This window comes from Chrysochloris asiatica, unplaced genomic scaffold (assembly GCF_000296735.1).
Source record: "Chrysochloris asiatica unplaced genomic scaffold, ChrAsi1.0 scaffold00060, whole genome shotgun sequence".
Classification (NCBI taxonomy): Eukaryota; Metazoa; Chordata; class Mammalia; order Afrosoricida; family Chrysochloridae; genus Chrysochloris; species Chrysochloris asiatica.
The window spans coordinates 15,964,362-15,980,610 of NW_006408578.1; the positions used below are offsets into that span (position 1 = coordinate 15,964,362).

Here is a 16,249-nt window from a genome sequence, read left to right on the forward strand (position 1 = left end):
CGTTGGGTCACCTGTCTTTGGAATGGGCACAAGTACGGATCTCTTCCAATCTGTCGGCCAGAAAGTTGTCTTTCAAATTTTTTGGCATAGATGAGTGAGCACCTCCTGTGCTGCCTCACTTTCTTGCAACATTTCAATTTTTATTCCATCAATTCCTGGTACCTTGTTCTTTGCCAATTCCTTCAATGCACTTTGGACTACCTCCTTCAATATCATTGGCTCTTGATAATATGCTACCTCTTGAAATGGTTGAACATTAACCATTTCCTTTTGGTACAGTGACTCTGTGTATTCCTTCCATCTTCTCTTGATGCTTTCCCTATCATTCACTAATTTGCCCAGAGAATCTTTCAATAATCAAAGTCGAGGTTTGAATTTTTTCTTCAGTTCCCCCAGCTTGAGAAATACTGAGCATGTTCTTCCCTTTTTGGTTTTCTGACTCCAGGTCTTTGCACATTTTGTTGTAATATTTGGTTTTAAGGAAGAATATAGGAACAAAGGTTCCAGATATCAGAAGTCAAGCTTTGGGCGCTCCACAATTTTGCTAAGGACTTTCCTATCTGTTCATACCTATGTTGGCGGTTTTGGTTGCTATTAACTCACTCTTACTCATGGCGACTCCATATACTGCCTGATCTTAGTGTGATCCCATCGGGGAAACTTCCAGATCTGAGAGAAACATAGCACAATGATTTCCCCCGGCAAATCACCGATTTAAGCATGACCATACAATATGATTTTTACAATGGAACTAAGAGGGAAATCTTCTCATAGACTTCTGGGAAGGTTTTTTTTTAAACAAAAAGAGGATACAAAATACGAGTGTTCACTTTTCTAAAGACTCTCAGGCCTGTATATTATTGCTGAAACTAAGGCAGTCATCTTGGGTCTATTCTGAGAACTGCCTATGAGGATAAGACGGGATGGCAGAGTAGAGAGAAGGAAATAAGCTGCATCTTTAAGGGCACTAGTGAGCTAGTGAATTAACAAACTCTGCAACTGCCAACCTCCAGACTTTCTATATGAAATATTAAACTGCCTTAAACACAGACACATAAACAACCATGGGTGGTTTTAGAGTACAGAAATTTATTGACTTGCAGTTTTGGAGGCTAGAAGTTCAAATCACAGTATTGGCTCTATCCTAATTATTCAAATCAGAATGAAATTGGATTTCAGTTACTTGCAGCCAAATGCATCCCAACTGATTTTATTGGTATTTTGACATATGCTAATCAAGGACAGCATCCTGGTGTGGTGCTGTGGGCTAATGCGCTGGACTGCAAGGTCAGTTTGAACCCAAGGTCAATAGTTCAGACTCACCAGCTGCTCCTTGGAAACCCTATACGGGGTCGCTATGAGTTGGAACTGACTCCACAGCACTTCACAACAATATCAAGATCATTGAAAAAAGTTTTTAACTCTCACACCTCCTTATTTGGTGGCAGTTTGCTTTCCAGATGGACTCTTAGCTTTCTCATTACCTTTACTCATAATTCTCTTCACCTCAGTCCCACATCTGTTTGATTCGCCACTAAATTCCAGCATAATGAGACCAGGAATTGACCTGCCTGGCTGCCCAACTACCCCTTCTTATAATTTTGAGCAGGAGAAAGATGTTAAAAACCAGGAGTCCTGACAGTACTTTGGAAAGGGATGGTAGATGTTTGCTGAGATTTCCATAGGTCAGGAATAGAAAGAAAAAGTTGAAAAGAGTTCATTTTTGACTAGTACTAATTAATTCACACAAGGTCACATTTTGCATCATTTTAATTAACTTTCATTGAGTTTATGTTCAAAACAGAAAAAAAAATAAATCATTAAAATAAATATTGAGGACTACAGCTATAACAGCATGGGGTATTCAAACCGTTGGAAAATTGGAACTTTTCCTTCTTCTCTAATGAATGGTGGGGTTTTGTGATTTCCTAGCTTTTCAAAAGCATAGCCCCTTTGCAAGTGACAAGAAGAAATAGACTCTAAGGGATTCACTCTTTCAGGAAGACTTTCTCAAAACTTCTTATCCCTCCCTCTCCCCTCCTCAGTCACTGGCTAAGCCCCCTTCACTGTTGTTGTTGTTATGCTGTTAAGTACCACTGAGTTGGTTCTGATGCACAGCAATCCTGTGTAGGGGAGGAGCTGCTGGTGGATTTGAACCACCAACCTTATGGTTAGCAGTTCAGTGCTTATCCGAAATTGCCACACCAGGATCCCTTCTCTACAAACACTCTGCAAATCTGACTCACAACCACTTCATATCTTGAAATTAATTATTTATTTTGTATTTCCTCTATAATACTGTGAACTTCTTGAAGGCACACCTTGTATTATATATTTCTTTATCCTCTAATAGTGTCTAGCATGTTTATTTGCATGAATAAAAATATCAGCCGAGACATTTTGGGGGAGCTTTTATTTTCATTTCACAAGGGATAATTGTGTGTATATTATCATATTGCATGGTATGAAAGAAAATTAAAAAGGAAAAATTATTTCATAGTAGTATCAAAGGTTGGAGGGTCAGCTTGGTGTTGTCTTAGCCTACGGCACTGATGATTGGAATGTAGCCATTCTCTAAAGTGTGACTTGAGCCAACTGCTCTTCCTTACCCTTCACACCTAAGGAATGCTCTAGCGATCTGGAAAATGCTTGACTGCATGTCTGCATTAATCTGGGTGATCATCCAAGGTACTTTTTTCCATGGTTGTGTTTTGCAGATTGTTCCAAATTGAATCAGGATATCTTTCTTAGCTGAGCTGACACTGACTCTCCATACACCGGTCCATCTAAGTTGTAAGTCCTCCACCACTTACTTGTCATTTCTGGCTATGTTCCTGACAGATGCAATTGCATCCCACAACTGCTTGTTGAGCATATTGATGAGCCTAGTTATGTCAAAGTGCAACAGTGGGACTAACACTGGTTGTCCAATTCATGTTCTTCGTCATTGTCTACCAGTCACTTCATCCACTGAGCTCTTTGCTTCGATCCCATATAGAATGACCTTGCCCATTTCCACATGCCAAAGCAACATGAAATGAACTCAGCAATAGTTCTCTTCTCTTTCAAGAGGAAGTGCATATTTGGAATGTTCAAGACTGAATTTCCCCATGATTTACCTCTGTTGAAATCTTATGTGTTGTGTAATTTGCTTCTAAGAAAACCCAATTATAAGATTTTTTAAATATAGATACAAACATTATTTATACCAAACACAAATTTGTCCATTTTTAAAGGAATTGCAGAACTCCTAGAATTCCTACAAATAAATAAGAAAGTGGCAGATACCCAAATAGATTTTTTTTTTTAAAAAGGGGTGAATTGTTTAAACAGGCATTTTCTTTGAAAAGTTTTTATCTAAATGGCTGGTATATAGATTAACGTGCACTCAACTTCATTAGTCATCATGAAAATGCAAATTAAAACCATAATCTATTATCAATGCACACCAACCAGAGTGACTAAAGTGAAAAAATATATAAATAAATAAATAAACCAGAAAATAGTAACTATTGGCAAGGATGTGGAGCAACTAGAACTCTCAATTGGTATAACCACTATAGAAATCGATTTGACAGTACCTAGTGTGGCGCTGTAGGATAAGCACTTGATCTCAAGGTCATTTTGAACCTAAGGTTGGTGGTTCAAACTCACCAGCTGTTCCTCGGAAACCCTATACAGGGTTGTTGTAAGTTGGAACGGACTCAACGGCACTTAACAACAACAACATAAAACTTAATACACCCAACAGAAATGCATACATATATTTACCAATGCTCATACTAGCCTACCAGATTATGCATAATAGCAGTATTTGTTACAAGATAAAATTAGAATTAAATGTCAATAAAGAATAAAGTAGAAGTAAATAAATTATGATATATTTGCAAAATAGAATATTTTACAGCAATGAGAATGAATCTACAGCTATACATAACAATTTATAAATTTGTATAATGAAGTTTATAAGTACATTTTTAAGCAAAAGAAGATAGACACAAAAGAGCATAAACCATATGAATCCCTTTAAATAAAGTAAAAACTGGCCAAATTAATCTATGCTCTTATGGATCAGGAGAGTGGTTGTTCTTGAAGGTAGGAGACTAGAGGGAAGACAGGAGAGGGAGCTTCTAGAGTTTTGGTAATGATTTCTCTCTTGATCTGGGTACTTGCTACACAGGTATGTTCAATTTGTAAAAATTTATTAAGCCTTTCACTAGTGATCAGTGCACTTTTCTGTAAGTATACTATACTTCAAAAAAAAGGTCCTTCAAAAATAATATGATACAATTTACAAATTTTTATGCCATGTGGAACTCACCAGAAATATGTTGCTTGTCCAAAGTGAAATGCAACAATTATATTCAAGTGGATTGAGTATTTTCCCTTCTATCCTATCTTGCTGCTAAAAATGAATAGGACTTAAAATACCTACTGATGAAGATCAAAAACCACAGCTTCTATATCAGTTGCATCTCAATGTAAAGAAATAAAAACTCCTCACCACTGGATCAATAAACAGCATCCAAATAAATGGAGAAAAGATTGGAGTTGTCAAAGGCTTTATTTTGCTCATATAAACCATCAGCACTCATGGAAACGGCAGTCAAGAAATCAAATGACATATTGCATTAGGCCAATCTGCTGCACAAGACCTCTTTAAAGTGTTCAAGAGCAAAGATGCCAGTTTGAGGACTAAGGGACACCTGACCCAATCCATGGTATTTTCAATAGCCTCATATGCATGTGAAAGTTGTACAACGAATAAAGAAGACCGTAGAAAAATTGATGCATTTGAGTTATGGTATTGGAGGAGAATATAAAAAGTACCATGTACCACCAAAAGAACAAACAAATCTGTGATAGAAGAAGGACAGCCAGAATGGTCCTTAAAAGCCACGATGGAGAGACTTAGCCTCTCATACTTTGGAAGGACCAGTGAGTCCCTGGAGAAGGACATCGTGCTTGGTTAAGTAGAGGGTCAGTGAAAAAGAGGAAGACCCCAACAAGATGGATTGGCACAGTGGCAGCAACAATGGACTCAAGTGTAGCAATCATTGTGAGGATGGCGCAGGCAGGACCAGGCAGTGTTTCATTCTACAGTGCATAAGGTCGCTGTGAGTAGGTAGTGACTCAACAGCACCTAACATCAATAACAACCTTATCTTCACATGGTAATTCTGCAAGGAGAGGAGTTACAATCCAGGGCATCGCTTCTATATGCATGGCACTGGATTATACATTTTTTATGTAATTTTTTTCTACAATTGTTCTATGTTCATCCACGCAAATTGACGCCTAGAAGACATGGGTCTTTTTACTTTCTTCTACCTCTCCCGCTCATTCCTTTCTTAACCCTCAGGGTCAGAACCGTTCACTGCAGACAGCTAAGAAGGTAAGTAAACTCATCCTTACCTTGCTTACTGGGTACTCCATTCATGTGTTGTTGTTAAGTGCCGTCGAGTTGATTCTGATCCATAGCAGCCCTGTAGAGGGTTTCCAAGGAGAAGCTGGTGAGCTTGAACCACCGACCTTGTAGTTCAAATGACTTTGCAGTCTGACGCATTAGCCCACAGTGCCACACTAGGACTCCCGTGTATATTTATGTTTTGTAATGTGTCGTGGAGTCGGTTCTGATCCATAGTGACCTGGTATACGGTTTCCGAGGAGCAGCTGGTGAGCTTGAACTGCCTACCTTGCAGTTCAAACAGCTTTGCAGTCTGGCTCATTAACCCACAGCACCACACCAGAAGTCCTCCATTCCTGAAAGGGATCCTAAATTCTGTAAGAAGGCGCTGTGGGGTTGGGAGAGAGATAGATAAAAGCCATATGTAGAAGCAGAATCTTTGGAAACATGTGAAAGTATTCACTACAGATTGGTAAGTAAGCACAAGTAAGCCTGTGCTTATCTTGCTTGTTGGGTAACTTGACACTGTCAATCCCTAGCTGTCCAAAGGATTCACTCCTCTTCTAACTCAATCATAAAATAAGCTCCAAGCCTGGTGCTTGTCCTTTGTATCCCACTGCCATTGGATTTCCCCTGACTCACAACAACCCTATAAGAAAGCACAGAACTGCTCCTTAGGGTTTCCAAGACTGGGAATCTTTACAGGAACAGACAGTCTTACTTCCTCCTGCTGGTGGGTTTGAACCAACCATCTTGCAATTAACAGCCCAATGTTTAACCCACGGTGCCAACACATTCTCTAACCTATCCCCATTCTACAGATGAGAAAACTGAAACACAGCACTGGGAAGTGATGAGCCAGTGGTGGGACCCAGCCATCCTCCTCATCCATACCATACTGCTCAGGTTTTCTAGAGAAACTCCCCCTCTGTGATTTCAGTCTTCTTCAGTACTGACCAGGGCTGCTGCGACTCTCAGCCCTCTTCACAGCACTCCGAGGCTCCTCCTTCCCAAGACCTGGGGAGAATTGATTAGGACTCACCTGTGGAGATGCTGGCTCTTCTCAGATCCCAGTGGGGCCTAAAGCAACGTGACCCGGCTGAGCCTGCCAACCCAGGAAATTGAGGAGACCCTGGGGCTTGCCCCCCAGAGGATTAGGGGAACTGCGCCTGATTAGCCCCTGGGGGGTCCTGAGCCCCTCAGATGCTGCTGGAAAGGCTGTCCCATTTCAGGTCATGGCTGGTCTCCCAAACATCCCGCAGGCAACCTAATTACATTCTTCACAATGTAGCCCAGCTGTTTGTAACTTTCCATCCATATTGATCACACTGGCTCCCCTCTGCAAACACAGCACAGCTCTCGAATGTTCTGGAAAAGTAGTGCTATGCCAGTGATGGGATTACAGCTCTGCTTTGGTAAACAAGCTCAGCTCAGCTGAGTCTCCTCAGCATGAGTGGGGATTTTCTCTAGGCCGGCTTGGACCTCACCTTGCCTCAGGGCTATGTTGTTAAGTGCCATCAAGTTGTTTCTAACTCATCATTACTCTGTATAGGGTTTCTGATGAGTGGCTGGTGGGTTTGAACCACCAACTTTTCAGTTAGTGGCTCATTGCTTTTCCTGTAGTGCCACACCAGGACTCCATCAGTGTTTTGGAAATCAAGAAGACTGTCAATAATCAATGATGCTGGCATACAACCTCCTGGGCAATGTCTAAGCTGACACATTCTGGACGAGGGTGAGAATACCAGGGTCTCCCAACTGGGAGACTAGGCCGCCTCTGGGGGACAATTCACCCCTAAGCATCTCCTTGACTCCCCCTGGGAAAGAGAAAGTGCAGCATGGTCTCAGGAAGAATCCAAGTTTGCCCAGGACTGCATAGGTCCACGCAGGTCCCATTGCTGATGAGGAACCAAGTCCAAAGAAGGTACGGGACTAGTCCAACGTCATACAGCTCTGTAGGTAGAAGAGGCAGGAATGGAATGCAGGCCTTCCAGCTGGAGGGCTTCCAGGCCAGTGTCTTTGTCACTGAGGGTCTCATCTGAACCTTGTTGGTTCCGGGTTGCATTAGCAAGAACATCAGGGTTATAGTCTTTCTCCATCAGGGAATCTAGGAAGCTCTGTGAAAAGGACCCATCAAGGGTGATAAACTCTCAAAACTGGTCAGTACTTAGGTTGCCTATGGAAAGTAATGCCAAACTTTGAGGGGTATAGAAACTCCATTTCTGTCTTGGCAGCTGTCAGAAGTGAGGGGACCAACAGTGATAGTCTTACATTGCTGCCCTGGTTGTCTCAGTTAGCTAATGCTACTATGACAAAAACTACCACAACTTGTGTTTTCTCACAGTTTAGGAATTCAAGGCTTCGTTCTAGAAGGAAGGCCTTCCTTGTTCCCTTCAGCTTCTAGTTTAGCTTCTGATGTTAGGTACTGTCTAGTCAGTTCCAACTCTTAGTGACCCTATGCACAATGGAAGGAAACACTACTGCCCATCTTTGCCATTCTCACAACTGTTATTTTTGTTTGAGCCCATTGCTACAGCCACTGTGTCAGTCTGTCTCACTGGAGGTCTTCCTCTTTTTCTGTTGACTCTCTGTCTTAACAAGCTGATGACCTTCTCCAGGGACTGGTCACTCCTGATAACATGCTCAAAGTACGTGAGATAAAGTCTCACCATTCTTGATTCTCAGGGGGCTTTCTGGGGGTACTTAATCCAAAACAGATGTGTTTGTTCTTCTGTTGTCCATGGTGTAATGGTTAGGGTTTGTGTCAACTTGACTAGGCCAGGATTTTCAGAAGTTTAATAGTTGTGATATGCTTACTACCATGGTGATGAAACCTAATATAGGCATAATTAACTCTATGATGAATGACTATGAGCAGCCAATCAATTAAAGGGATGTGGCCTGCTCCCAATAAAATGGACATGCAGGAGGAACTGTCTCTCTTCCCCTGGGGACCTGGGACTCTACAATTGTAAGATGATAAACTTCTCTTTACATATATACATATATATGTTTCCCTGGTTTTGCGTCTCTAGAAAACCCATCATCCTAAGACACATGATGTAGTGCTATGGGTTAATGCACTGGACTGCAAAGTCAGTTTGAACCACAAGGTCAGCAGTTCAAGCTCACCAGCCGCTCCTCAGAAACCCTATACAGGGTTACTATGGGTCGGAAATGACTTGACGGCACTTAACAGCAACAAGACACATGGTATTTCCAATATTCGTCACCAATGCATCAATTCTTCTATGGTAGTCCTTATTCATTCTCCAACTTTCACACACCACTTTCATAGCTTTTGGTAGCTGCCAGCAATCTCTGGTGTTCTTGGACTTGTACATGCACCAGTCATGCACACCTGGCTTCATATGGTGGTTTCCCCTGTGAGTGTCTCGGTTCTTTTTATAACTCAGAGGTGATTAGTTTTAAGACCCACCTACTCTAGGTGACATCATTAATATAACAAAGAAAATCCTATTTCCAAACAAGATCACAGCCACAGGTACAAAGGTTAGGACTTCAATACATATTTGGAGAGTGAATTGGGGAGCACAATTCAATCACACACTGGGTACCCACAGGCAGCAAGGTATTCCAGAAAGCCTCTTCTACGTTCTTATGGAGGGTTGGGGGTTTTAGGTAGAGATAGATGCTCAGGGAACTTTCCTGGAAGCTTGGCAGGTAGGACAACTGAGATGTCACACTCAGGTAGCTCAAAGGTGGCTGCCTATGGTTTACATTCCATTCCAGGTAGCCCAGTGCTACATCTCCCTCTCTTCCCATAGGCCAGAGCAAGGCCTACCTGCCTATCCTCTCAACCGTTACCTCCACTTGATGCTCATGTTTCTTTATGCCTCATGGCAGAACACAGATTTCTCTTCAACACAACTTCTGTCTGGGCCTGTAGCAAATTGGGTCTTTGTACTTGGGACTTTCTGGCTAGTGAGTTGAGAGGAAGTCATAATGGTTCTCAGCGTTCACAACTCTTCAGTGCTGTCATCCACTGTCTGCATCTCCCTCCATCCAGGACCACAGACCTCACACTGCCCAGTTCTTGAGGACTATCACTATCTGGTCCACAGCAGGGTCCCTGCTGCAGGCCTCAGCTTTTGTGACTCTCCCTCCTGGCCCCCATCCAGCCTTTCTGGACTGTGTCCCCACTCTCAAGGACTGCACCCATAAAGTAGGGATGATAATGCTGGAGCCTGATTTTGATGGTCAGTCCATTCCTATATAACATATGAAGTTGTCCACCGTGCCTCACCCTGACCAGGCTCTATGCTTCACTGAGTCTGTTTCCACACCTGTAGCTGTCAATCCGCTGGTAACTCAGTGGTAGAATTCTCACCCTCTGTGGGAGACCTGGGATCATTCCCAACCAACCCACCTCATGAATAGCCACCACCCATCTGTCAATAGAAACTTAATCTGCTTCTGAAAATAAGCCAATGGGATCACAGTGGTCCAAACTTAAACCAATCATGGACACAGAGAAGCGTTTTGTTCCACCATGACAACAACAGTTCTAGATCTCACAAAACAAGCACAATCGCCCCTCCCATGAGGATAGTGCTACTGTTATTGTTAAGTGCCCTTGAGTCGGTTCCAACTCATAGCAACCCTGTATGGTGTTTCTGGGAAGTGGCTGATGACTTTGAACTGCCTACCCTGAGGCTCAAACCACCCTTGCAATCAAGTGCTTGTCCTACAACACCACACCAGGACTATTGTTATTGTTGTTGTTAAGTGCTATCAAGTCTGTTCCAACCCATAGCAACCCTGTATAGGGTTTCCAAGGAGCAGCTAGTGAGCTTAAACTGCCGACCTTGCAATTCAAACTGACTTTTCAGTCCAGTGCATTAACCCACAGCTTCACACCAGGACTGTAGCCTATGAAAATACGCTCATGTGTTTTATATTTGTGATGAAGAGATGAGGTTCTGAGTTCAAACAGAACAGACTTGAGTTCCAGCTGCTTTGTACCTTCCTTACTGCATCTTCTCTTCTCCTCAGGTTGCTCTTCTGCATTCTGAAGATGATCATGATGCCAGCCTCATGGCCTGTGGGAAGGAGTAAGTAAGAGAACACACAGAAAACGCTCAGTCCCATCAGTGCTTGGCCCCTCATTACCTCAATAAATGAAGCCAAATGCTTCGAGTAAGTAGGGTAGGTCCAATCATCAAACAGTAAATGTATAAATAGGCCCAGGTCAGAGGGAGTTTAGGCCTTGCTAGATAGGAAGTATAAGACCAGTGAGCCCCTCACTCACAGTCCAATAATGTATAAACATTATCCTCTATCCTTCTTTGATGGTTTTAAAACTATATAATGAAGAGTTCTTTCTGTTCACAGAGGCCTGGCTGTATTCAAGAATCCTTAAAAAAAAAAAATCTTCATACACTTTAGAGTTTGGCCTCCTGATTCACTTTATCAGTGAAGTGAAAACCCAGAGAAGATGCGTAGCCTGCGTGGGATCACGTAGCTGAGTGGCAGCCTACGCTGCTCCTCAAAGCCTTCAGCCCTGAGAGACTGCCCCTTTCTCCCAGTTCAGGGCCAGAGACTTTGAATTTCGGTACTTCTGGGCTCCTTCATTAGTGGAATAGTGAAGTTAGGGGAGCTCGTGGCCTTGGAGCCCAGGACCCTCCAGGAGAGGGAGCCCCATAAGAATCCCACACATCCACCCTCCACCCACCCCCTTGAAGTACAGGGTCTCCACCCTTCTCCCTAGTTTCCATACAGCCTGGTTGTCTGGAGGGTGCTCCTCTGCTAGGCCACAGGAGTCACTGTAGTCTTCACCCAGTGGGACTGAGGCTAGGAAGAGGCCCCAGAGAGGGCACAGATGGAGCAGGAGGGACCAAACAGGTGGAACAGCCCACCAAAGCCATCCAGACTCGGGCGGTTGTGGGGTGGCCTCCTGCAGTGACTGCAAAGCCCCAGAATCTTGGCTGTCTCACCCTACTTGCCAACTTTGTGCTGACTTCATCCCCCAAACTCCAGATCTAGCATTTCAAGGAAAGGACAGATGGTTCTCAGCACTGGGGTGGCTAGAGGGCGTGCACAGCTCCCGGGGTGCAGGTTCTGACTGGGAAAGGATCCACCTCAGCAGGAACATAGCGCTCACCATTCTCCAACTGGTCTAGAGTGCTCTCTACCATGCCCCATCCCAAGGAACCAGGAAGGCCAGTGGGCAGGATGGAAGGGTTGGGTGGGTGGTATTGTTTTGGATAGTGCGGAGAGTATTTGGAGACCCAACTTCAATTTTCAGAAAGCAAACACATACATACTGTTAGGCCCTGCTTCTCAGCTCAGGGGGCTGAGAACAATAACACTTGGGTCTGCAGATCCTCCTTCCCCCTAAGGTCCCACATTTTCACTAGTATGGATCTAGCTCCAGCACTCCAGTGAGCCCTGCCCAGGACTTGCTCACCAGTCATGATGGGGATCTGGGGAACTCCAAAGTGAGCTGCTAATCTGGGCCCGAGTTTCTCTCCCTCTGCTAGGAAGGGCTGCATTTGACAAACCCCACCAATGTCTGTGGTGCCCAGCTCAGCAATCCTGTCAGTGTTTGAGGGAAGGAGAGGCCTGAGCACCTGGTCCCGGATCATCCTCCCCTCTGCCACATGCTCCCAGCTCGAGGTCCACTTGATCTCCTTGCCATTCCAGAAGGGGAGCTCATCTTATGTTGTTTTTTTCCTCCTCATTTCTTTACTCCCTCTGAGAGGTAAATACTCTAACAAAGATACGCTGGAACGAGACATTAATTTCAGTAGTCACTTAAAAGCAATTGCCTGGAAACATCTTCCTTTTCCCATTCAACACAGCAGAGCCAAAACAAACAGGTATGTCTCCTCTTCTACCCAGTCTTCCCCTTCATTCCCATCTTCCCAATAACTCATTATAACCCAAAGATTCGTTTTACTTCCAATGGCTAATCAGTGGCCTTATTGGGCTGAAGGGGTTTCCTGGACAGGCAGGGGGGCTTCCTCACAGAGCAGGTGGTTGATCACAGCCACTTTGTAGACCTTCTGTTCCCTGTGCTGGGGTAGCCTGCAGGCAGCTCTCCGCTCATAATAGAACAGCTGATGCAAATGATGTGTTTGGAGGTCTCCCTGGCCCCCAGCAGATGTCCCCACAAAGATCCTGACTGGTCCTTGCAAGTGTGAATTCAGGGTGCTTTCATCCCTTTATTCACACACAGCCTAGGCTAGCAGGGGGTGTAAATTGATGAAGTAAGGGTCTCATTACCAGGCCCACCCAGCCAGGTCTGCAAGGCTAGTAGGGAGGGCTGGACGCTGCCCCAGAGCAAGCCAGCAGAGTTGTTGGAGGCTTTGTGTAGGGCAGGTGGTTGCCTGGACACCAGGTAGGGACAGAGGACCTGGGCAGCTGTTAGTGGCTGTGCTTGTGTATCTGGAGTCAGGCAGAACCACCAGGACCCGCCAGGACCTTCCAAACTGAGAACATCAAAGCACATTTCCAAAAACACCAGGAGGGCACATTTTTGTCTCTTGAGTTGCTGGGGTAGATTTGTGGCAGGGATTTTCAAAATCCTGGGTTGTGGTTTGTAGTGAAGTAACTTGTCTGGCATCAAGCTTCCTGCCTTCCTGCTGCCCAGTCCATTGTTTGAGGAGTTAAAAAAAAGTTCATGGAAAAATAGGAATCAAAGATAATTTGAATTTTCCCCAAACTTTTGATGCCCCCATTCATAATGCCGGCCTCACTGGTGATGGTGGTGGTGGTAGGAGAGTTACGTTCCACCATCTAACATCTTCCAAGGCTGCAGGAGAACACACCATGGTGAGAACCCAGTTTTGTGCTTTCATACCTTCCTCTTCCTGCAGAGCTTGAGACCACAGGGGCAGGTAGTACAGGGGAGTGAGCACAGGTGTGTGCGGGCAGGCACCTGGCTCCATCTCTTAGGCTCCTGCCACCTTGGGGAGTTGCTCTCTGAGCCTTCGTCTCTTGTCCTGTACAGTGGAGACCCCAGTGCCAACTGTGCAGGGCTGGTGTGCAGTTAAATGGAATCTTCACAGAACCCGGGAATGTTAGCATCCTAACAAGGTTACTTGTCGTCCCACCAACGGCAGCAGATGGTTATTGAGCAGTGATTATACATTGGGCTCAGTCCTGAGCATTTCACATTAATTGTCCCATCTAGCACTCATAAGAATTCAATAAGTATTGTTACTCCCCCATCTTATCAACTGAGACTCCCAAAGGCTGACTAAGTTACGTAACGCCCAAGGGTACATAGCATAGGCAATGAGGAGCCGAGGCTGTGGAGTTAGTGGTGGGTGGTCACTGAGCTCTGCTGTCTTTCCTGACTTAGTTGTTCTAATAATTGGTGCTTATTATTTTTTTTCATGAATAGACTTTTTTTTTGGATCAGTGTTATGTTTACAGGAAAATTGTACTGAGTTCATATATATGCCCCCATCGCTCATACACATATACACACAGTTTCTTTTCTTGTTAGAATCTTGCATGGATGTAAGCAGCTCTGATTAAGCACTCAGCTTCTAAGTGAAAGGTCAGCAGTTTGAACCCATCTGTTGCTCCACAGGAGAAAGCTGTGGCAATCTGCTTCCATAAAGACTTACCGTCTCAGAAACCTCACAGAACACTTCTGCTCTCTTCTCTGGGGAATCTGGGAATGAGTTGGAATCAGCTCAGTGGCAGTGGGCTTGCCTTTCTTTGGTACTGAATGCCAAGCACTGTGCCCAGTTCAAGGTCCTGCTGCCATATGACCCACCTGGCAGCTTCAGAACAGGCTGGACTTTAATTGACTTTCCCCAACTTCCCTGTAAAGAAGGCACAATTAGTATTATCTCATTTTACAAAAGCAAGGAAACAGAAGCTCAGAGCAATTCAGTGGACTCCAAAGAAAGGAAAGGATCGCTCTCATTTTTAGAAATGTGTGGGCACCAAAGGGAATGGAGGTGATCTCTGTGCCTGCCCACATGTCCCCTGAGAACCCACAGACTTAATCAGAAGAAGGTCCTAAAGGAATGGCCCTCCAACAGGGGAAAGGCACATTTCTGAGAGAGCTGTCACCTCCAGGATGGTGCTGATGACTAGTGGGATGTAGCCATGTATGTTCTTGACTGCCCTGTGCTCCAGTAATCCACTCTAGTCAAGATGAGCAGACAGTAAGTAGCAGTCATACTTCCAACCTCACACTAGTGAGGGCTTTCCTGCTATAGACATACACAGAGCTCTTCAATGGTGAGTAAGGACCGGAAGAACCCTGGTACCCTGTGAGTGGTACTCTCAGGAAGAGGAACAGCTAGCAGAACCCTTGTCATTATTTAGAACACTGGACTCAAGTCTTTGGGCTCACTTCCAAAGCCTGTAAAAGAATTTGAACATGTACCCCAAGATGTGAACATTTATTTATTCATAAGTTCATAAATGTGCTGCTGAACTAGTAAAAGCATCACAAAGCAGATACAAACACTGAAATCTGAAGGGGATAAAATGAAACTATGCTGAGACTTTCTAATGTTTTCTTGGGATAGCCTCCCTCGGGCTGGGGGCTAATGGTTTGGACATTTATGGAGAGCTTCAGTAGGATCCAGCCCTTCCTGGAAGGGTAGGCAAGAGGTGTAGCACACAGTAGGTGGGGGCCGTAGTCAATCTTGCTCCTTAACAAGCTTTGTCCCAGCTGTGCTGTAGGGGAGAGGGAATGCAAGGAGCCCAGTGTCTGAAGGTTTGTCTTGGGAATAAGATCAAGGCAGCAAGAGAGCAATCTTCATGCTTCCATGACCCCTTGACCTATCCACACACACTCCCCTGTAGGTGCTGGGGATGAGCTCATCTGTGAAACAGAGCTGGTCTCCTTCCAGGTAGAACTCAGCACACAGAAACACATTCCCTACAGAATTCAGGTTTCCTTATTCTTTTGGCATCTTCCCAGCTGGACTCATCAATGTTTGTAAGTCCCTTAGGTAGCTTAGAAAGCAGAGTAGAGCCAGAAAAATAATTCTGGAGCCGTTGATATCTACTTTTCCTTTGAAACAGCCACCATAGACATAAGACTGCCCTGACCTACCCACCCCCACCCCAATCCAGGCAGATCCCCTCACATATACCTCTCGTGAGGATGCACAAAGAAGCCCTTCCCAGCCACCGACTGCAGCCAGGAGGGAGGTATCGCCCCACCCCTCTCCTGAGTCAGCAGTAGGCAGTGTGTGGGGGTCTCAGAGCGATTCCTCTGTAAGTGCAGGTGCTAGTGGTGGCCGCCCTGACTATGCTCCAGCGTGGCCTCAGCGCCCCTTGTGGCTGGGTGAGAGTATTTCTATATTTCTGTAAGTGGTTGTGTGCCGTGGTGGAGTCAGTTCTGACTCATAGCGACCCTGTACAGGGTTTCTGAGGCTGTAAATCTTTACGGGAGCAGAAAGCCTCATCTTTCTCCCGCGGAACAGCTGGTAGTTTCGAACTGCTGACCTTGCGGTTCGCAGTCCGATTCATAACCACTACGCTACCAGAGCATAGCAGTCCAAAAGCAGGCTATCACAAAAGCGTCTCCCCTGGAGGAATTGCTCTCAAACCGCCACCAAATTAAACTCCCATTTCTGCTAGGAAAGGAGGGTAGCAATGGTGGGTATAAGTGTGCCCTGAAGAGTTGGTCCAAGGGTGGTGGAAGACTGCAGGCTGCTTCTCAGAAGGTAGCTGCTCCCTGGGGATTATACCCGCTCCTTCCCAGTCTGCTGCCCCTCATCCCTGAGCTCTGCTTCATGGGTTAAGTGTTAGGTTCCCCAGTGAAGCAGAAGGCACATGAATGAAGAACCCAGTGGGCTTCCAGGACCCATCCCTGGTGCAAACTGGAACTGCAGAACCCAC

The 16,249-nt window shown here is 44.9% G+C and overlaps 1 pseudogene; it reads right to left on the bottom strand.

Moving 5' to 3' along the window:
- LOC102836459 overlaps window positions 1–13,320 on the bottom strand; it is a 47,972-nt pseudogene extending 34,652 nt beyond the window's left edge.
- Window positions 13,321–16,249: the final 2,929 nt, after the last annotated feature.